At 35.6% G+C, this 23,416-nt stretch overlaps 1 protein-coding gene and 1 long non-coding RNA gene across 8 annotated transcripts in view; one reads left to right on the top strand and one right to left on the bottom strand.

The window, feature by feature from the left end:
* TRIQK (triple QxxK/R motif containing) overlaps nucleotides 1-8,395 on the bottom strand; it is a 285,943-nt gene extending 277,548 nt beyond the window's left edge. For 4 of the 7 annotated variants that reach the window (XR_006706417.1, XR_006706418.1, XM_045454240.1 and 1 more), the window contains exon 1: nucleotides 8,285-8,395. The gene's annotated coding sequence lies outside the window, so the exon portion shown is untranslated. The remainder of the gene's footprint in view (nucleotides 1-8,284) is intronic. The other 3 variants (XM_045454242.1, XM_045454243.1, XM_045454244.1) reach the window with 2 other exon arrangements.
* A 105-nt stretch (nucleotides 8,396-8,500) lies between these two features.
* On the top strand, nucleotides 8,501-21,752 carry LOC123585774. The gene is made up of 3 exons (XR_006706419.1): nucleotides 8,501-8,841; nucleotides 18,387-18,559; nucleotides 21,531-21,752. It is a non-coding gene; the product is annotated as an uncharacterized LOC123585774 (long non-coding RNA).
* Nucleotides 21,753-23,416: the final 1,664 nt, after the last annotated feature.

Genomic DNA, 23,416 nt, shown 5'->3' with positions numbered 1-23,416 from the left:
AGAAGCCAGACAGATCTTTTTTTTTTTTTTTTCCATTATAGGCAACTTTTTAATCTTTTGAAAATTTAAAATTAGTTCAGTTTATTTAGCAACCTGCTCACAAAAGTTTCCATACCACATAAGTTCCTAGGATAATTAGTGGATTGCCTATGTATCCTTCCTCAAGGAAAATTCTGTTATAAATAGGACATATGTGGGTATAGCCCAATGCAACTTTTGTTCCATGACCGTATATTCATAGCATTAAAAAAATTTAGGGAGTGCTGTATTTGAAAAGTTTAAGAACTATTATTGTAAAATACTGATCTGATCATGTTGGTTCTACAGCACAAAAATCTAAAATGGATCTTCACTGCCTATAAGATAAAAATGGCTTTCTGTAGCACATGACAGCTTTCTCGGCCTGGACCATGGTTTTTATTGCCTCAACTCTAGCTACTTTCCTCCAAATTGTGTTCCAGCCACTGAATTTCTTTCATTTCCCAACTATGAGATCCTATTGACAGCTTAGTAGCTTTACAAATATTGTTCGCTTTGCCTTGTTACCTTAGCCCCAGCCTTATCTATGTTAAATTCACAGGCATCCTTCCAAACCTTGTTCCAAAACCACTTCCTCTATATAATTCATCTGTACCTGCCAAACAAATCTTTGCTGATTAACTGATTGATACATACCTCACTTGTTAAATACAGTACATGCTTATCTCTATAAACACATAGATTTTTGGCATACAATAATAAAATGCTACTATTTCTAACAGTACTGCAATATTTAACTGAATGTCTTTGGAAATGAAATTCTAAAATCTTTACATGAATATGTTTCATTTAAGGCACAGAGGTGCAAAAGAGAAATTTTGGATGATTAAAAGTAAAAAATAATAAGACTTGTTTTTAACGCCAGTCCATAGAAGACCAAAGAAATGGTGGGGTAAGCAGAACATTGAAGGGCAATTGCTGAGTAAATCTGGGTGCCTTGAAATAAAAAGAAAATTCCAATTTTTTAAGTTTACAGTTTAGGTCAGGAGTTGCCAAATTTTCCTATATAGGGCCAAATTGTAAATTTTTGGGCTTTGAAGGTTGAGAAGCAAAATCAAACTATAATTGTCATAGCAATTCCTAGTGCTCTGAGCAGTGCAAAGCAGCACAGCCACACATTTGCCTATCTATTGCAATTACTCCACACTGCTGTTTTAGTGCCACATACAATATGTAAAGAAACGTGTAGGTGTGTTCCGGTAAAACTTTATTTATTAACAAAATTTGAATTTCGTGTTTACATTACAAAACATTATTGCTTTGTTTTGTTTTCCCCCCAACCATTTAAAAATGTAAAAACTATTCTTGGTTCACGGGTCATAGAAAGACAAGCACTGAGCCAGATTTGGGAAACCCACGGATCCTAGTTTGCTGAAGAATGCTTTAGGTATATTTTAAAGTCTATCCATCCTCTTAAATTACCAGGTTTCATCTCTGGCATATATAAATCATAAAATCACAAAATGTTATTTACATCTAGATTGTTGTTGCTGAATTAATTTTTATGTTATAGGTCTTTTCATGCAAGCAATTTTTTACATTCATAGTCAATTTTTAACTAGATTTGACATAATTATTTAGAGCCACATCAATATTCTAGAACTCTAGGATATACTATCAGCTTTTTTTTTTAATATGCCATGGCTTTTACATTTATATCACCTTCTAATAAATTGTTGTAGGTCTTAGGTTTTCTCCCCCCACAAAAAAGGAAACAGGGTGGAGTTTAAGGTCCCTTATAACATTAGGAGTGGTTTTCTGTGCCATTACACAAGAAATACAAACTGCATGGATATTAAAAAAAAAGAAAACAGAAAACCCTCTTAAGAATGTTGCTCTGTTGTCTTCTGCTATTTAATGCTATAGGAAAGGAGTCTAAGACCAGCCTAACTTTTGTTTCCTGACGGTAATATGCTATTTTTCTCTCTTTCTAGATATATGAAGCATTTTTTCTGTATCATTATACTAATTTAAAAAATTTTTGATATTGTGTCTCTTTGAGTTGTCACATCTTATGTAACTCCTTTCTGCACCCATGACTTTTTCAGCTCAAAAAAGTTTTGATTTCTGTTACCTCTTTGCTTATCACTTTTTTTTTTTTCAAATACTGTCTTCTCTTCATTAGGAACAATTGTCAATAGTATAGTCTCTTTTTCAAAAACCCTAAATTTTCATAGAGTGGACCTCATTCTTTTTCTTCCACATATCAACTTTCTTTTCATGAATTCAATATTTACGTTAGGAGGACTTTTCAAGTCTATTTTTCATACTGATTAAATTTTCTGCAGTAATATCAATTCTGTTCTTTACTGCCTCAAATATAGATTTTTTAATATGTCATTGTGGTAGGCAGAATAATGCATCCCTCAAAGATGCTCAGGTCCTGATTCCCTAACCTGTGATTATGTGAATATTACCTGTGAGGATTACATGGCAAAAGGGACTGTATGGATGTGATTAAATGAAGAACCTCAAAAGGGAGAGATTATCGTGGATTATCCAGGTGGGTCTTTAAAAGCAGTTCACTTTTCTTAGCTGTGGTCTGGACGGGATTTGACTACAGAAAAATACAGGGATGTAATGTTGCTGGCTCTGAAGATGAAGGGAGTCATAATCCAAGGAATGTGAGCAGCCACTAGAAGCTGGGAGAGGCAAGGCAACAGATTCCCTCCCAGAGCCTCCAGAAAGGAACGCAGCCTTGCCAAAACCTTGCTTTCATCCCCGTGAGACCTATTTCAGACTTCTGAACTGCAGATTAAGATAATGAATTTGAGGTTTTTAAAGTCACTAAATTTGTGGTAGTTTGTTAAAGCTGGAATATAAAACTAATACAGTTCTCATTTTTAGTTTTTCCTTATCTTTTTGTTTTACCTTACAGTCTTCCTACTGTCACCTAATCATTGTCTGCTCTTCATATATGGAGTTCGAGTTCTCCTACCCATAGAGACCATGAATTCTTGCACATGTTACATGTCAAAGAACTTCCTCAAATGTTCTTTAGCTTAAAATTCTTCTTTGGTTTTCACAGGAATGCCCCTGAGTCTTCTGCTGATTACCTTTTCCTTGGGTTTGTGGGATTTTTTTGTTCTACTTTATTCATTTCGAATGCTGTTATCCAGCATATTTTGGCTTTGCAAGAGACTATAGACGGGTGCCTGGGTGGCTCAGTCGGTTAAGCGTCTGACTTCAGCTCAGGTCATGATCTCACGGCTTGTGAGTTTGAGCCCCGCATCGGGCTCTGTGCTGACAGCTCAGAGCCTGGAGCCTTTACAGATTCTGTGTCTTTCTCTCTCTCTCTCTCTCTCTCTGCCCCTCCCCTGCTCACACTCTGTCTCTGTCTTTCAAAAATAAATAAACATCTAAAAAATTAAAAAAAAAAAAAAAAAAAAAAAGAGAGACTATAGAGAGCATTTCTACACAGTCCTCTTTCCCAAATGTATGTATGTATGGGAGGTGTGAGGGTGGAATATTGAGGACAGGAGAAAAGGCAGATAACGGACCCCTAGAAAATGACAATATGGAATCAGAAACTGGTTCTTTTTTTTAATTCTCTTTTAATTGTTTTAAGTTTATGTATTTATTTTGAGAGAACAGAGAGAGCACAAGCAGGGGAGAGGCAAAGAAAGAGGGAGAATCCCAAGCAGGCTCCATGCTGTCAGCATAGAGCCTGACACAAGGTTCAAACTCATGAAACTGTGAGATCACGACCTGAGCCAAAATCAAGAGTGGGAGGCTTAACCGACTGAGTCAACTGGGTGCCCCATAAACTGGTTCTTAAAAAGAAAAAAAAACCTGATATGCCCCTGCCCAGAGACATTCGTGCTATATTGAACCACTGTGAATAATGAGAATGTATTATAATGCTCAAGCACATTCTTCATAAAAATGGAAGAACACCACAAATCTTCAATTCTAGATATTCACATATAAGGAACTCGATGCCTGGAACATTATCACCCCCTCACCCCCAAATAATTTATCTACTGCTGGAGCCTAGTCTAAAACTTTCAGTCCAGTGTGCCTTCTGTCTAGTGTAGGTTATAAACTGTAATCCACAATTAGGATTTTGTCACAGGTATCCATATAATTTATCAGTCTACAACCAGCAATATCTGAATATTTTTAATATCTAAAATACATTTCTTCCTTTTGTCTTTGCCAAAATTTTAAGGTCTTCAGTCCAATTGGTCTGCTATTTTTACAACTATGTCACTGCATAACACTATTATAGAAGAACTAAGTTTCTGTTTATTCCTGCTGTCATTCTCCATGTTCAGTGGCTTGAAAATACATAAGATCCTCTCATTTACGGGAGGTTCAACAAAACAGAATTTGTTAAACCTCTGAGTACACAGTATTTATCTTTCTATCATTTTTTAGCATTTCCAAGTTAAGAAGCTAAGAAATCATCTTTTCTTTTTCAAGAAAATATATACCTATTGCACTCTATCATCACAAAGGTACTTAACATTTCTGGGGCACCTGGGTGGCCCACTCAGTCCATTAAGCCTCTGACTCCTGGTCTAGGCTCAGGTCACGATCTCAAGGTTTGTGAGATCAGGCCCCATGCTGTGCTGACAGTGTCTGGACCCTATTGGTATTCTCTTTCTTCCTCTCTCTCTGCCCCTCCTCTATGCTCATTCTCTCTCTCTCAAAATAAATAAATAAACATTAAAAAAAGATACTGAACATTTCTGTCATACAAGAAAGGATTAAATGCATGTACCAGGTGTGAAAAGATTTAGCTCTTAGACTCTAGATCCTTCTCTGTTCAGTTAGAAATGTTTTGAGGATATCAAATATTATAAAATATGCATTAGTATTTTCTATTAACATTGTTTTAGTCATTCTTGGAAAATACCAAAAAATAGCTATTTTCTAAGCAGTATTTTTATTAAGACCTTCACACTTAGAGCTTAATCTATTGACGACAAAAACAAGAACACAGAGGAACAAAGACTAGGGTGAAATCTCGTCTAGCCTCATGCCTCCATGTAGAGGAACTTCCACTGGAACAGCAGTTCTCAAAGGACATGTTTTTGGCCTTGGAGTGTGGGAAGAAAATTCTTCATTGAGCTGGACCTCTATGTTACACAATACTTACCATTCCTCAACTTCAGGGTCCCAAAAGCCATAAGCTTTTAAAGACACAGTAATAATTTAAAAACACCTCCACTTATATCAAAAGACCCAAAGGGATCATCTAGGGTGGAAAATCAGAGCACTAGGTTAACAGTCCTGGCCTCAGATCCTACTCCTATCCACAGCTTCCCAACGTGAGAGTTATCTGATTGGTGACTGGCAGCTGAAATCCACTGGTCCATATTACTCCGATGGGTAGATATTAGCTATTAGAAACCTGTCAATACTAGAGTTTTTCCTTCTTTTACTTCATTGCTAATTCTGGGTAAATGTACCTTTTCTGCAAACTGAAATGATCTCTCACTTAAGAAAAGATGTAAGAAAAGACGAGGTAGGAGGTAGGAGGTAGGAGGTAGGAGGTAGGAGGTAGGAGGAGGCAGAAAGTACTAGTACTCATTTCGGATCTCCCATCCAAAGCACTACGCCAAATCAGCTCTTTAGTAAGGAAGGTGATATTGCAAACTCCCTCTGTCTGTTTACACACCCAAGAGAGTGAGGAAAAATAAAGTGATTATTTATTGAGCCCCTAAAAACTGTAATTCCAGTAGAATGCTTTCTCTAATCCATTTATCTTTATATCAGTTTCTCTACCAGAAATGGAGTTGAGAAAGGGATAGTCAAATACTAAATAGATAAAATAAAATTATAAACGATAAGGAAAATGACATGTGCTCCTATATACTCTTACGTTTATTAAAAAAGCAATACATATTTTCTCTTTTCAGTGTTTTCCCTTTCTGATGATAATGTCTACCACATATGCCCACTTTCATTGATAAACCTAAATAAACTTTAGGAAAATTTAGGCTCTTTATAGCCTTTATTTTCATACAGAAATCACGAAAAAAACCATAGTGGAACCAATCACAATACTTTTTAGCCATGGGAAATTAAAATAGTATGAAAGATGATTCAAACTGAAGAAAAGAGTTCTGGGAATCAGGTAATGGTATTCAAGTGGCATAAACATAATCAGCTTTTCTTTGTCCAAAATGGACTGTGATAGAAGAGAAAGTTTATGTTTTTAATGTTTATCTCAAAAATACAATTTAACATTTTCGCAAAATATTTGACAATGATTTCTTTTTTCACATGTTTAAATATAAGAATATCCTTTAAGAGAATAATAATCAAAGGGCATTTGAAAAAAATTACAGTTTACATGGTTTTGAAAGACAGCAACAATTTATTGAGCACTGGTAGTTCATGTTTATTAAATGGTTAAAAAAAAAAAAAAGATTGGCTTAAGATGCTGAACTAAAATTAAGCTATGGTAAAATGCAATGTAGAAAAAAGAACAAAGACCGAATTCTGTTCCCAGCTATGTTCTCAGTCACTCTTTGGTATGAAGCAAGGGGGAGAATAATTTCCTTATCCCTCAAGAAGTTGACCCAAAACAGGGTCTTAATCCAGGGTCCAATTACACTTCAAACAGTGTCTTTCTCTAAGGGGAGACTCAATAGCTTTCTTTAGCTTCTCAAAGCAGTACATGATATCAAGAAGGTCATTCATCCTTAGATTAGAAGGTAATCTTTCCGAATCCTTTCAGGCTATGTATATACTTTGAAAAACCAAGTGATGTCAAGGGGGAGAAAAAGTGTCATGCAAGATATTTAAGGCACCACTTAACGAGAAGTATTCGCAGAATCAACAACAAATAAATGAGTTGCTTCATTTCTAAATAACCCGATGATAAGAGAAGTCCCAAGGGAGGTTTGAAACTACTTTAAGCTAAATGATCATACTTCTATGTGTTTACAAATTCAGATCATATAGACAAAAAGATAAAGTGCAATCAATAACACTTCACATCTGTGTAAATTATTAATAATATTTTCATAATCAATTATCCCTCCTTAATTTTTAGGAACAAAGGGCAAAGTATAGATGAGAAAACAGTTATGAAGGTTATTGGCCAAGGACAAACATTCCCTAACCCTGACAGTTTTCTGACTTACAGGCCAAGGTTCTCCTCAGTGTTCTAAGAAGTACAAGCTTCCTTCTTGTAGATTTATACAGTAAACCTAGCAGAAGGAAGTAAAAGTAGACTTTAGCTCCTTATGTGTTTTCTCTCTGGAATGTTTGTTCTGCTCAATCATTTGGGGCCAAATGATAGGAGCAAAGAGATCTGAAGTGGTTATCTGTGGTTACCATCTTACAGTTAATCATTAAATGTGGGCCAATCAAGCCGAGGGGCTTGATCCAATTAGTATCTATCACCCACTTTCCACAGTAGGAACTGGAAAGGGAAATCATGTATTGGAGCTTGTCCAAAAATGAACTGCCTCAACTTCTTGAGCTGCTCATTGTGCTCAAACGTTACAGCAGAGAGAAAAATAATTCCAGGTAGAAGAAATTAGATATCCTATCCCCCTTTTCCTAGCCATCCACACGGATACCAACACCCTGGGGGTCCAGGGATTCACCAAGCACCAAGCAAAGATCCTTTCCTCCCATCCCACCCTAGTCCCTCCCACCACCCCGTGCAAATAACGCCACCTCAACGCAGCCTGAAGCTCTTCTCTGCAAATGTTTTGGTCTGCAGATATTTATTAAGAAGGGGAAGGCTGGTAAAAGTACGGAGTGGAGTAATACCAGAGAAAACCCAGAACAAGAACTACGAGACCCCGAGTGCTGGACTGTAAAATAACAGGACACGAATTAACTGACAGCACAAGAGAGCCAATCCCCAACCGAGAAAGAGGCCTCGGGAGGTGGGTGGAGCTAAAATTTCCAGGGCCCAGCGCCGGCGCCAGACACGCTGGCAGGGCGGGAACCGCTCGTTCCTTAGCAACAGAGGCGGCCACGCCCACCCACCGCCCCAACTCCGTGCTCGCCGTCCCCACCCCCACCGCGAGCGCCCTGCACGCCGGAAGGGGTCCTTAAGTGATTACCGTACCTACTGGGTTTCCCTAGCTTCGGGTTCCCGGTCTTCCAGAGCCTCCCTACGCCCAGCCAGCCCAAGCGCCGCTCTCAGGGAGGAACGACCATCTCCTAAACGCTCTGGGGACTCGCTAAGGACGTGCGCCCGCTTTCAGTCCCGGACCCCGAGCCTCCCTTGCAGGGCCGCCCCAGCCCCCTCGCCCTCGCCGGACACACACACCTTAGCTCAGCCAAGGCAAGGGCCGACAAACTTCGTGTCCTGCTGGAAATGTTGCTGTCCACGGTCCTGTCACTCAGAGGCAGGGGCGGGACGAGTAGGCTGCACACCCCCTACTCCCAAGGGGCTGTACGGAAAGAGGCGGGGCTTGGCGGAGAGGGACAGGACCCGTCCCCAGCCTGCGCTCCGATTGGTCAATCTCTCTCCCTCCTCTGCGCGGGTCCTGGTCGCCGAGGCATCGGCCCCTAGGCCTTTCCTTCGTTTTGACGCGAGTCCCAAGCTCTAATACCTGACTCACAAAATGACCATAGAAATTAAAAATAAGGACTATGACTTGTTTTATAACTATGAAAGACAAAATTATGTTCTTTCCATTACTGAACCCTTCACAGCTAAACACGCACACACACTCCCATCCCCAATCTCTGGGGAGCATCCCATGGGGGAAGCGTGGACTGTCTCTGAAAACAACATTGTTTGCAGATTCAAGCTTTTCACAGGAGATGAATCAGTTTAGGAAAGGTGATTCCTGAAACATGACCAACAACAAAGCTTTGGAGGTATGTCCAGGTACTCAGTTTTCACGTCTACCAAATGGGAATGAAATACGAAGTTATTATTTGGAAAGCACTCGACAATTGAATGATTTATACCTTTTAATCCTGTAATTCTCTCAACACCCAATGTTATTATCCGAGGCCTGTGAACAATGAAAAAGGCTCAGATAGGTTAGTTACATTTGTTCAGTCATTCAACAAATGAAGAAGTTTCTGCAGTCATTACTTTTTATATTGTGGTACGTTGAATTTAAAATTCTTTCAAAAACCTGTGCGATTTTCAATTTAAGTTTTCTCTTGCTTTAGTGTAAGTCATTTTCCTGTAGGCCAGCCTATCATAGCTAAAAAAAAAAAAAACAAAAAACAAAAAAAAAAAAAACCTTGAGAAAGTAAATAGCGTACAGAAAACAGAAGGACTGAGACAAGTATAAATAGACTAACTAGAAGGTCTCTGAAATCTCCTAGGATATCAGGGCCAGAAATTGAATCCAAAATGTAATTTTCTTTTCTTTTCTCCTAAATCATTTGCTGGTCTCCAGTTCCTCTCCTCAAAATAAAGGTAGAGTTAAATGAGATTATCTTAATACTCTTAACCAGATTTGTATGTGTGTGTGTGGCTTTAAAATAGTGTAACCCTTTTTCCTTCTGTATTAAACCAATACCCAGAAGTGTTTATCTTGTCAATACAGTAGTAATAATAAAGGAAAAACAAAACAAAACAAAACAATACTTCTGGACAAGTACTTTGAAATTCAATTAAAATGTCCACTATGATAAAATTGTTGGAATGAAAGAAACATTCCAATTGCAAATGATTTTATTCTTGTGTCCTGCTGAATTTTCAAATTCTTCTGAAACCTCACTATGAATACTCTACAAAATTTCTTGATTTCTATGACTCATGATCACCATTATGTTTCTTTAATCTTTTAAAAATATTTAGTTTTAGATTAAAAAGAAAGAGCTATGATTGTATATTAATAAGTATGTTACATAAATAAATACTGTAAGATTTAAATAAAAGTGGTGAATTATTTATTTGAATTCTTTTTCAATTGCATATTCAAATAAGTACACCAAATGCATTTGTTTGACTATTCTCACATATATAAGAGATTATACATTTAAATAAATGTATTGTATGCATGTAAATGTGTAATCATTGAAATAAACACAGCTGTATATTGCCCATATGTATAGCTCCAGATGTTTGAAACATACATTCAAATTTCTGGAACTCTACACCTTGGTATCTAGTTAAACATCCAGTAGAAAATACTGTGCCACATATACATAGGAATACATTTCAAAACTCTATCTGCAGTGAGGAAATAAGGTTAGAACAATGAATAATGAGTCTCTATCACCGAATTTCTATCTGGAACATATTCTTACAAGATAGCTTATCCTGGCAAGTTGTTCTGTAAGCATATTCTATAAAATGAATACTAGCCAACTTACCCTGTATGAATATGACTATTGCAAAGTAGTCTTGCAGGTGTCTATCCAAATACTTAACCTCCAAAAAATAATGTTTCCAATTAACTTCACTTTTGGAGTAGGAGAGTCTCATGTTATCCATGCCTCAATTATTTACTTTTTAACTCACATTTCTCCTCTAATACTTGGAACATATATAATTTGAAACTCCACTGTAGGCAGTAATGAACATTAGAAGAAATTAGGAAGTACAAACTAACCAGATATGAAATAAAGAATGTCTTAGGGACATTGAACAAGAAGTAAATGGCTTAATGTAAAATTAAAACATCCAGATGTATGTTATGCATATGCTTATTTCTTTACCATGTAATGACACACATGATATATCTAAATTTGTAGTAAGTTGAAATATAAATTAGAATCCAATAATTATATGTGCTAACATCTTTGGTCTAGATGATTATGTATGTAGCTTGAAATTTGGGAGAATCCATTTGTAGAGATCATTTGTAGAAATTATGATTCTGTCAAAACATGAAATTCATTGAATATATTAAAATAAAATATTAAAATGTCAAATTATTAAAACTTACTTAGTACTTATTTACCTTAAATTTTAAAGGTTGAAATATCCAAATTAGCTCTCTCAGTAGCTGCAATTGGTTGGTTAATAGGTCAAACATGCATATTACCATTTCTGTTTAGTCATCCTAGAACATTAGGGAGGCATTTAAGGTGAATTTTTTTAAAACATATATAGAAATGATTTTTCATGCGAGTTCATTTAAGAAATCCCTGTGTGTGACCTCCAGCCTATGTTTGAAAATCTTGGTTTTAGCCCATAGAAATATATTGAAACCACTTAATAAAACCTAGAAAATGGATATGCTTTTTCTGAAGAAAAACTTTGTTTACAAAACTCAGAAAATTAATAAACCATAAAGTATTTTTATTAATTTGTGCAATATTTGAAATTATAGTTACATAGCAGCACATTTTTAGAATGAACTTTTCCTTAAAGCTAACTGACATACATTATTAAATACATATCTCAATGTTTGCTTTTTGAGTAATGGAATGCAAGATTGTCACTGAAATCTGGAATAAAATTATTTATCTCAAAAATGTTCTTCAGATGATATAGGAAATATATATAGAAATATATCTATAGAAATATATCTCTCTATATATAAATATATGGAAAATTATTTCATGTGATGGATCACATATTACAAATATTTTGAGGATATAATTTCAAATGTATAGCTGTCAGCTATTTACCTGGCAAAAGACATATAGGTGAAAGGTATATATCTTGTAGCCAGTTGAAAACGTTCACATTTACTTTTTTTTTTCAGGTCATTGGAAGTTTAATCCAATATGACAATGACTAAATGTTCTGAAATTAGGATGCAATTTACAGATAATTCACTGATAGCATTTTCCCCCTTCTTAGGGGTACCCATAACTATAATGGCTTTTCCAGTGGATAGCCCCTTTATATTCAAGTGGTGACTCATTAATCAAAACGGCTTTGATTTTGTGCCCCTTACCTCTCAAAACAAGGCCTCTGAATCCCTCACATCAGGAGAAAAGAGCAACTGCCGATTTTCGATTTTCGTAGTTTCCACTGCAGCAGGGCAGAATTGAGGCACAGCATCTGGATGTACTTTTGTCATTTATTATTGCTAAGGCTCATCAATATTATATTCATTTAGCATCACACTGAGAAAAGCCATCTTCCTATGTTCCCCCCGTGTATCTTAATCCCCAGTTTCTCCAACTCAGGTATTTCAGAGCCTGCTTACCGATGCTTCACTTGTTCATTTATAATCATTCATCACTTTTTAGTGTACTTTATATATATAATTTGCCTATTTATTATGTGCATTACTTATCTTTCTCTACCTCAAGAATGTAAGTTGCTTGAGGGGTAGAGATCCCATCAGTTTTATTAACTGATGTACCGCAAGTGCTGAGATCAGTGCCCGGCACCTAATGGGCACTCAAGAAAATTTTGATTAAATTTAGTGTTCTGTATAGTTGTGATTGATTTAATTCTTTATAATATTCTAGTGCATGGATAGTCACAACTCATATATCTATTCTTCTACTCCAGAGCTTTGGAGCTATTTCCGGGTTTGTTCTATGATAAACAGGGCAGTTGTTAACATTGCTACTGCAGATTTACAAGAGTTTCTCTTTGATTTGTAGCTAGGAGTAGAATCACAATTTGTAGAGCGTGTGCACATTGTAAATGAAAGTATAATACCAGGGGTGCCTGGGTGGCTCAGTTCGTCGAGTGTCTGATCAGGAATGATCCCAGGGTCATGGGATCAAGCCCTGTGTAGGGCTCTGTGCTAAACATAGAACCTGCATAAGATTCTCTCTCTCTCCCTCTGCCCTCACCCCAACTCGTGTGTGCTCTCTCTCTATATATATATAAAAATAAGAAAGTATAATACCAAATTTTTTCCAAGGTGTTATACTATTTTTCCCTCCTAACAGAAAATGTGTTTGTAAGATTCAAATGTATTGATCTTTTCAGAAAACCAAATTTTGGCTTTGTTAACTTTGTCATATTTGTTTTCTATTTCATTGATTTCTGCTTTTCTTTATTATTTCCCTTTTTCTGCTTACTTAATTTTCTTATTTTTCTATATCATTAAGTAGAAAGTAAGATAATTGATTTAAATTGTTATCCTTTAAAATTATTGGCATTTAAAGCTAGAAAATTACTTCTAAGGACTGCTTTAGTGATGTCCCATAAATTTTGATGTCTTTTAATTAGGATTCTTTTGAAAATATTTAAAATTTTTCTTTCTGTGAGTTCTTTTATCATTGGGTTATTTATTTAGAATTGTTTAGAGTCCAAGTATTTGGGAGTTTTCTAAATGTCTTTTTGTCATGGCCTTTTAATTTAACTCCATTGTTGTTCGAGAATATACACTGTAAGATTTCAAACTTCTGAAAGTTATTGAAACTTATTTTATAGCCCAGCATACAGTTTATCTGAACAATTGTTCTCAGTGTACTTGAGAAGAATGTGTATTCTGCAATTGTTGGATGTAGTGTTCTAGAATTAATAATATGTATCCTTAAATTATTGCTGAGATTCATCAATGTTATGTACTTGTAAAATTGTGTGTTTAAGAGCGATCCCTGTATGCCCTCCTTTCACACTCCCCCAGTTTTTACCTCCACTACCAACATCCCAGAGCTGGACTTCAGCTTCACATCTCACACATGTTACATTCTGCTTCCCACTCATACACCACACTTCACAAATGTCAGAACCTTATGACAGTGTAGTTCCACGTATCTGTCCCCACTCCATCATTTGTATTATTTGCTGTATATGTTTGTTTTAAATGCATTATAAAACTTCAATGTAAAATGTATTTGCTTTTGACCTAAATGGTTAGCTTTTTGAAAGAAAACAAAGAGAATTGCCTTTTAGATTTACTCACATAATTACCATTTCTGGCACTTTTTGTTCTTTTGTACATCTCTGACAATTTTAATTTTCTTTATGTTATGGAACTAGTATTTTTTTTATCCTTTCCAACTTTCAAGTTTCCTTTTACACAAAATATGAGATTATAAATGATTCTATTTTTGTGTACATATATATGTGAGTATACTTCTTTCAAATAAAAATGGATACAAATAAACACATACATACATACAATTTGACTTTTGAACTCAACAAAATATAACTACACATTTCAATAATTTTTTGCAACATACATCTGAAGTTACATTTACTCTCCCATGTTATCTTCAGAAATAAGGATATTGAGGTTACAGAGATTAAACTTTTAACAATTACTTTAAAAAGCCATTAAAACTTATTGTGTACTTTTATTTTTTAATTATTATCCATCTTCCCTAACCCAATACTGTAAGATTCATTCCTCTTCAATAGCATATAATGCTTAGCTCACTACAACCTCCTAGATAGATCTTCAAAACTTATAATGAGTAAATAAAATAATGAATTTGAGATTTAGATATAGATATAGGTATAGATATAGATAGATACAGATGCTGGAACAAAAAATGCAGTTCAAGTGCATTTTTTCCCATCCCCTGAACCACCTCTGGCAACCACTAATCTGTTCTCCCTCTCTCTCTCTCTCTCTCCCTCTCTCTCTCTCTCTATATGTGTGTGTGTGTGTGTGTGTGTGTGTGTGTGCGCGCGCGCGCGTGCGTGTGTGTGGGGGGGGGCTTATTTGGGTTTTTTTTTGAGATGGGGAGTTTTTTGTTTTGTTTCCTTTTAGGTTTCATTATAGGATTGATCATGTGGTTTTTGTTTTTCTCTGACTTATTTCACTAAGCATAACCCTTGAGTCCATCCATCTTGTCACAAATGGCAAGATTTCATTTTTTATGTCTGAGTAATATTCCATTGTATATAGTTATAGTTATAGTTGTTATAGACATAGACATAGATGGATATAAATATATAGATATAGATATAGATATGCATACACATGTACCACAATTTCCTTATCCATTCATTGATGGACATGGTTGTTTCTATATTTTCGCTATTGTAAATAATGCTGCAATGAACATACAGGTACATATCTTTTTGAGTTAATGTTTTTATTTTCTTCAGGTAAATACCCAAGAGTGGAATTGGGGGATCATATGGTAGTTCTATTTTTAAGTTTTTGAGGAACTTTTCATACTGTTTTCTGTAATGGCTGTACCAATTCACATTTAACCAAAGCACTCTTGAGAAAGAAAAACAAACCTGGAGGCCTCACCCTCCCAGAACTCAAACTATATTACACAACTCTAGTAATTAAAACAATATGGCATTGGCATAAAAACAGACACAGATCAAAGGAACAGCATAGAGATCCCAGAAATTAATCCATGCATATATGGTCAATTAATTTACAACAAAGGAACCAAGAATATGCAGTGGGGAAAGAAGTTTCTTCAATAAATGGTGTTAAGAATTAGCACTTGTTGCGATGAGCACTGGGTGTTGTATTTAAGTGATGAACCATGGGAAACTACCCCAAAAGCAAGAGCACACTTTACACACTGTATGTTAGCCAATTTGCAATAAATTATATTTTTAAAAAAGAATTCATATTTTTTATTGGTCTAGGTGCATTGATAATATTTTCTCTCAGATTTTATTTGTCTGAAAATGTCTGTCTCCTCTCTTCTTTTTGCAAGTTACTTAGAATTTAAAGTTGAAAGTAATTTTTCTTTGAGCTCTTTAAATAAGTCAGTCAATTGTCTTCTTGCCATCATGTTTCTTATGTGAGGTTAGCCATTATTTTTCTTACTCCTGTTTGCAATCTATCTTTTTGTTCCCATCTCCGACTGCTTTCAAGATGCTCTCTTTGGTTTTCAGTCTTGTGACTATCAAGTGTCTAGGGGGTACATGTACTCCTCTTTGTATTTATCTTACTTTGATTTTGCTGAGCTTAGATATATAAGCCAAGGCTTTAAATTATTTGGGACGTTTTCAGCTATAATTTTTCAAATAACTTTTCTGGCCTATTGTAATTCTTTCATTCTTATTTTTATCTTTTATTGAAGTATAGTTGATACACAATCTTATATTAGCCTCAGGTGTATAACATAGCGATTTGACACTTATGTACATTATGCAATTCTCGCCATGTAAGTGTAATTGCCATCTCTTCGTTCTTTAATGCCATTTGCATGAATGATAATGTATCACACTGATCACTGGGGTTCTGTTAATGTTTAAGCCTTTACTCTGTTCTTCAGATTGGATGCCCACTTCTGCTGTCTTTAATCTGTCCTTAAGCTTATTCAGTACTTTTTTAATTCAGTTACTGTAGAATTTTTAGAATTCCCATTTAAATGTTTTCTGTATTTCTATTTATGTTTGTTATGGTTCTGTCTGCCGAGATTCCTTAATTCTTCACTCATTAAGGCCATATTTCCCTTTAAGGCCTTGAACATGTTTATAATAGTTGCTTTCAACATTTTACCTAGTAATTAAAACATCTAGGCCTTCCCAAGATCAGTTCTCTTCACCGCTGTTTTCTTTGCTGTTGGTCATATTTTCCTGTTTCTTTGTATATCTGGTAACTTTTTATTGTATACTAAACATTGTGGATGATACACTGTAGGGGCCCTGTAGTATGTTAAATTCCTCTGACAAGTGTTTTTTCCTTGTTTGTTTGTTTTCTTTTGTCTGTTTTTTATTAGTAGCAAGTTCAGTTATATCTAACCACCTTGGATTTGTCAAGGCTTGGTTTTATACTCTGTGAAGGTGGATTAAAGGAAATTCCGAGATGCTTCTCAAGACCCCTGTATTGGCTGTCTTCAAATTTCAAATTCTGTTTCCCCTCCTGTTCTTGTCCAGGCTTGGTTTTAAGCTCTGTATAGGTCCAGAGTAGTTTTTTCTTTAGGAAATGGTCCCTTCGCTTAAGGTGTGGTCTTTCTGCTGTCTCAGTTTTATTCCTGAAGTATTTCTGAGGTTTTTTCAGTCTACATGGGCTGGCATTTTATCTCTCAGCTCTGATAAATCTCTAATATCTTTAGTCTTCCCCCAGTCTCATAGCACTGGTCTTTGGTAAGCCTTGCAAAGTCTTTCATTGCATATACCCAGTCTATTTGTTGGCCAAGGACTTGGAGGAAACCTCCAAACAGATTTTTGGATCCTTCCTAATGTGATCTTTCTTCTCTCCAGTATCCGGCCCTACAGATTCCAGCTGTTTTGACAAACCAAACACGGAAATCTGCCTCTGCAAATCAGTGAAACTGATATGCTTTGCTTGTGCTTCAGCTCTTTATGCTGTGATGGGGAAATTGGCTTCAGACAGAGCTGCAGTGAACATGGGGCTCATGTCAAGTGTTTCCCTTCTTTAAGGAATTGTGGTCATGTGCTGACTCTTGCCCAATGCCTGAAAAATATTGCTTTGTATGTTTTGTCCAGTTGTTATGGTAGAAGGGCTGCTCTGGCACTAGCTCTTCTGTCATGGCATGAGGTAGATATCCACATTGATATTTGAATTTTGTGTCTTACAGTTCTGCTAAACTTCTTTTTAAATTATCTGCATCATTTTATCTTTTACACAATCATGTCATTTGGAAATGACTGTGTTTTCTTCTCAATATTATTATCTCTTTTTCATGCTACAATATTGAATAGAAGTGATGATGGTAGGCATCCTTATCTTTTCTGTATTCTCAAAGGGAAAGCTTTAAACATTCTTTCCTAAGTATTTGGTAGCTGTGAATTTTTTTATGATATTCTCTACTAGGTTAAGGAAGTTCCCTTTTGCATCTGTCTTTCAAAGATTTTTTTTTTTTTTTAGGGGCACCTGGGTGGCTCAATTGGTTAAGTGTCGATTCGATATCAGCTCAGGTCATGATCTCACAGTCGTGACATTGAGCCCCCCATCAGGCTCTGTGCTGAGTGTGGAGCCTGCTTGAGATTCTCTCCCTCCCTCTCTCTCTACACCCCCCCCACCCTGGCTCACACTCTCTCTCTCTCAAAATAAACATTTTTAAAAAAACAAAATTTTTTTAAATCATAAGTGGATATTGGCTTTATCAAATGTATTTCTGCATATTTAGAAATGATCATAATGATTTTCAACTTTCCCTATTGGTATAATGAATTAGATAATTTTCAATGTTGAAATTAACCCCAGAGGCTTTCTCACCATCCTACCAAGTGCAGTGGAAGCCCTGGCTATTGGCCCAGGTAAACATCTGGCCATACACAGGGCTTCAGTGGGTCATTGGGAACCAGAAACTTTCTTCATCCTTCGGCATCATGCCACATGATATGACCCCAACCAGCAGGGTAACAACACTATCTTCTGTACCTAGGCCAAAGAGACAGGGAAGTGAACTAAGAGAATGGATAAGGACAATCCCACCAAGTGTAGCCTAGCAGTGCTGAACCCTTTGCAAAAGCCAATACTTCCACCTATTTTTTACTGAGCTCCAGAATGTATCACTCAAGGCCAGCATGAGAAATGTGTAGGTCCACAAGACCCCAAGCTCAGAAGGGTCCTGTGTCTGGTTAATGCTCTGCTGTTGACATCATGAAATTGTTAACAATTTTATCTTTGAACTTGTCTTTTGTAAAGGATGTATAATTGGATAATGGAGGATGTGCATGAGCAGAGGAGATACACACAATATGCATGTTCGCCACCATTCCTTGAAGTCCCACTTGCATGTGGAGTTCAGGATGCCCTATGAGCACAGACTTCTGATGAACCTATGATGTGTAGAAGTTGAGCATAACTCAAAATACAAGGTAAGTGTGTTATGGAAGTCGCTGGCAATACTAGTAGAGCATTGGTAGAATATACACATTTAAAGAACTGAAGTAAGAACAGTTGAGTTAGTTTTGTGCCTTGTTACTACTGTTTTAGCAAGAACAAAATGCATATGCATGCTTGAGCTACGACATATGAATTGTATAATTTAAGTATCTCTGCATATCAATAACTGACCCAGGATATGTGGTCATATAACACGTAGTGCCCCAGGTGGCCTGCTGTCATGCTTTCTTCAATTTCTGCTGGTAGGAAATTATATTATTTTACATATAGTAAAAGAAACTTAAAACAATATATTTCCATTTCCCAGGCTTTTTTTTATTGTCATGCACTTTATTTCCACATATGTTATGATCTTGACACTATGTTATTAATTTTCTTTTAACAATTTTCCTTTAGAAATGTTTTTAAAATATAAAAAAGCTTTTTTATTTTCCTACATATTTATAATTTGTAGTGTTGTTTGCTCCTTTATGTAGATTCATGTTTCCATTGAGTATTATTTTTTTTCTGCTTTAAGAACTTCCTTGAACATTTCTTATGATGTCTGCAGTGATGAATTCTTTGTATGACTGTATAAGCCTTTATTTTATCTTCATTTGTTAAGATATTATTTCTGGGTATAGAAGTCCAGGTTGGCAGTTTTTATTTTAGTATTTCAAAGATATCATCCCACTTTCTTCTGCCTTTCATTATTTCCAATAAGTCTGCTATCTGTTATCATTTTATATTTGTTTTTCTATAAGTAATGATCTTTTATTGCTAGCTGCTTTTAAGATTTTCTCTTTATCAGTACCTTTAGGCAATTTGATTATATGTTATGATGTAGATTTCTTCATGTTTCTTGTGTTTTGGTTTTGTTTTTTTTTTAGTTTCTCAGATCTATGTGTTTATGATTTTTGTTAAATTTGGAAAAATTTCAGTCATTATTGTTTCAAATATTTTTTCTATCCTCTCACTCTTCCTCCAAGGACTCCAAACACATGCACATTAGGTTATTTGACCTGTTCATATTTTTCTATATTTTTCTCTCTGTATAGACTTTTGATAGTTTCTATTGCTCCATTGCATTATATTCAAGTTAATTTATAGTTTTTGCTGTTAACCCCATCCAATGTATTTTTCATATCAGAAATTTCTTTTTTTTAAGTTCATTTATTTATTTTGAGCAGGGAAGGGCAGAGAGATAGGGAAAGAGAGAATCCCAAGCAGGCTCCACACTGAGCATGGAGGCTGATGCGGGGCTCAATTTCACAACCATGAGATCATGAACTGAGCTATAATCAAGAGTTTGACGTTCAACCCACGGAACCACCCAGGCACCCCTCAGAATTTTTTTCTATACCTAGAAGTTCAATTTGGTATTTTCATCTGTATCATTCATTCCTTTCCCTAACATGTTCCTCCTTCTGGCTGCCTTCTTTAACATTTAGGAGATAAATGTAATAACTGTTTTATCATTCTTATCTACTAATTATATCATTTGTGTCACTTCTGGGTCTATTACTATTGACTGATTTTTTTTTCATCCTGTGAGTTGTATTTCCTTATTTCTTTGACCACCTGGCAAATTTTTTTATTGAATGCCCAACATTTTGAACTTTATCTTGTTGGATGCTAGAAATTTTTGTGTTCCTAAAATATTCTTGAGTGCAGTTGTTACTGGAACGCAGTTGTTACTTGGAAACAATTTAATCCCTTTCCGGCTTTATTTTTAAGCTTTGTTAGGCAGGACTACAGCCTGTAGTCTATTAATCTTTCCCCACTACTGACCCAAAACACTGTGTTTATTCTAACCAATGCCCTTTGAATTATGATGTATTTCCACTTTGGCTGGTAGAACATAAACTAAAAATGACCCTGTGTTAGCCCCATAGATTGTTCCGTCTGCTTCTTCCAAGTAGTTCTTTCTCAAACCCAGGTTGTTTTCTCACACACACTCACTGATCAGCACTCAGCTGAAATTTGAAAAGGTAACTTTTATGTCTATGCAGAACCCTCACTCTGCAGTATTCTCTGGTCTGGCATTCCTTCCTATGAACTGTAGCTGTTTTGGCCTCACCAGATACTCAACTCCATCATCTTGATTGGGAGGTACAAGCCTTCTCCACTTAGGTCTCCTTTCCCTGTACTGTGGCCTAGGAACTGTCCAAACTGTAAGCTGAGGCATTCAGAGCCCTGACCTCAAAATTTTCTTCCCCGGGAGTCAATGTCCTGTGCTGCCTAATATACAATGTTTGAAACCATGCTTTGATAGATGTTGAATTTTTGTTTCAGATGAAAGTTAGCTCTGATCTGTATTGCTTAATTATAATTGGGAACAGAAGTTCCAACTGCTCAATTTTATTTGAAAATTAATTATTAATTATTTGAAAATTAAAATTAAAAAATGGTTGTAGGAGAAAGGTGCAGTCTTTCAAAGAGGATGTGTATCACCACTGTAGGCACATTAAGTAAGAATGTAGAATCACTTAAACCTTTCCTGAAGCATAAGGACCTCAACTTTTGACTGTACATCCATGTAAGTCTAGCTTGAGAATACAACCTCTCAGGGATTTTTTTTTTTCCTTTATCTGCTCAGAAACAGGGCAAAAATAGTTCTTTGAGAATAGAGGCATGAGTATATTTAACTTTGCTTCCTTTTTACACTGAGGTTCTCAACTCAATGTTTGAGAGTTTCCTATCATATTTCCCACCTTGGGTGAGCCCTGACTCCTAAAGTCTGTAAGAACCACTGAAGTTTCCAGCTTTGACATACAGTTTCAGGACAAAAACAGTTTCAGTAGTCTTGCTACTTGCTGAAATACAGCTGTTCCCATCAACTGTTACTGCTTAACACACCACCGCTAATCCAGGGTACGAAACAACAATAATTTTATTAGAATCAAAAATCCTGTGGGTCAGGAACTTGGACTGGACTCAACAGGAAGTGCTTGTCTGTTCCAGAACGTCTGGGGTCTCGTCTGGGAAGTCTGAGCTGCTAAGGAAGGACACAAATGGCTGGTAGGTGGCATCTTCTCTAAGCTCTTCGACACAAATGTCTGGTACCTGAGTCAGTATGTGTTGCAAGCCGCATTGCACTTAGCTGGGGCTGTTGGCAGGAGGACCTATACGTAGCGTCTCTGTGAGATTTGGGATTCTCACAGCATGTTGAGGTCACATTGCAGATCTGTGGCATGGAAGAAATTATACTCACCTTTGGAAAATGTGACTTGCCATACCTTCTCTTATATTTGTGGTTGAAAAATGCTTTAATCTTACTAACTTTGGGGGATATATATATATATATATATATATATATATATATATGCATCTTTAATTGTTTTTAGTTGTTTTCGGCATTAAGAATTAAACATGAAGAATTCTAGAGACCAATCTGTATATTTAGGTTCAATCATGTCACTAGGCATAGAGCTCTCAACTTTTATATAAATTTTAGAATCCATTTTTCAAGTGAAAATTTTCCATGAAAATCTTACTGGTATTTTTGTGGATATATCACTGATATTACTGATTTTTAAATGCCTTTTTAATATTGTGTTCTCATTCTTGAACATACATATTACTAGTCTTTGTTACAGCTTGTTAACTAAAATTTTATAATTTTCTTGATTCAGGTCATACACATTTTTCTTGAGGTTTGTTTTTTGGGATATCATAGTTTTTGTGGTTTTATGAATGGTATTTGCTGTATGTTGCTATATTTTCTAATTTGCTTACTACTGGTTTGTGGGAAAGCCATTGATTTTTGTATATTGGTCTTATATCAAGCTATTACACTTGGTTTAATTTCATAGCTGTTGCCCATTGTGCTTCCTGATTATCTTGGAATTGGGGATCATGTGCAAATAATAATAGACTACCTTGGAATTTGGCATCCTGTATGAATGACAGTTATTTCTTCCTTTAATGTATATACCACTTTATTTTCACTATTTCAAAAGCTAAGACCTCTAACATAATGTTGAATAGTAGCAACAATAGAGAGAATCTTCATCTTAGTATCAACTGTAATTTGAAATATTTTTAATGTTTCCCCATTGTGAGATGATGTTCACTTAAATATCTGGCACTTTGTTAAGTTAAAGATGTTCTATTCTAGACCTGTTTTGTTAAATATTTTTATTATAAATGAATATTCATTTCTATTAAATGTCTATCATTACCCATTGAAATAAACAAACAACATTTTACTGTTATTACAGTAATAGATTTCTAATTTGGGAATATACTTTATCCTATAAAAAACACTACCTAGTCATGCCTTTTTCAAAAATGCTCCTTGACTTGTTAATATTTTATATGGTTTTTTAAATCTATTTTATAAGTATAAATGGCACATTGTAGGGTGTGTGTGTGTGTGTGTGTGTGTGTGTGTGTGTGTGGTGTTTGCTAACATTGCTCAGTTTCGTTAACTATTGAATATACTAAGTTACTTCTTTCTTCTATTGCATGCAGTCTGCTTTGGATCATTTGAAAGTTAAGATGAGGCTTCACTTTATTTTCTTTGATCTAGAAATCTTTGCAGAAGATGAGAAATTGTTTATTTTGGAAGTCTTGCCAGAACTCACTATCTGGGAAAAAATTATTAGACTTGCTATTGCTTCCATCTCGTCTAGGGTTTAAGGTTTAATTCAATTGTTCTCATTTCTCTTGAACACACTTGGGAATTCATATATTCCTAAAGCATATACATTTTTTGTAGGCTTAAAAATTTATGGCATAAAATTTTGTACATTCTCTTATAATATTGTAAACTTTATTTAGTAACTTTGTCAACTTGAGTTCCCATTGTATTTCTTCTTTTTTTTTTTCATGGCCATACTTTTCAG

Source organism: Leopardus geoffroyi, chromosome C3, assembly GCF_018350155.1.
Source record: "Leopardus geoffroyi isolate Oge1 chromosome C3, O.geoffroyi_Oge1_pat1.0, whole genome shotgun sequence".
In the NCBI taxonomy this organism is placed as follows: Eukaryota; Metazoa; Chordata; class Mammalia; order Carnivora; family Felidae; genus Leopardus; species Leopardus geoffroyi.
The sequence above is the reverse complement of the archived record's forward strand: the minus strand, read 5'-3'. Positions and strand labels throughout refer to the sequence as shown.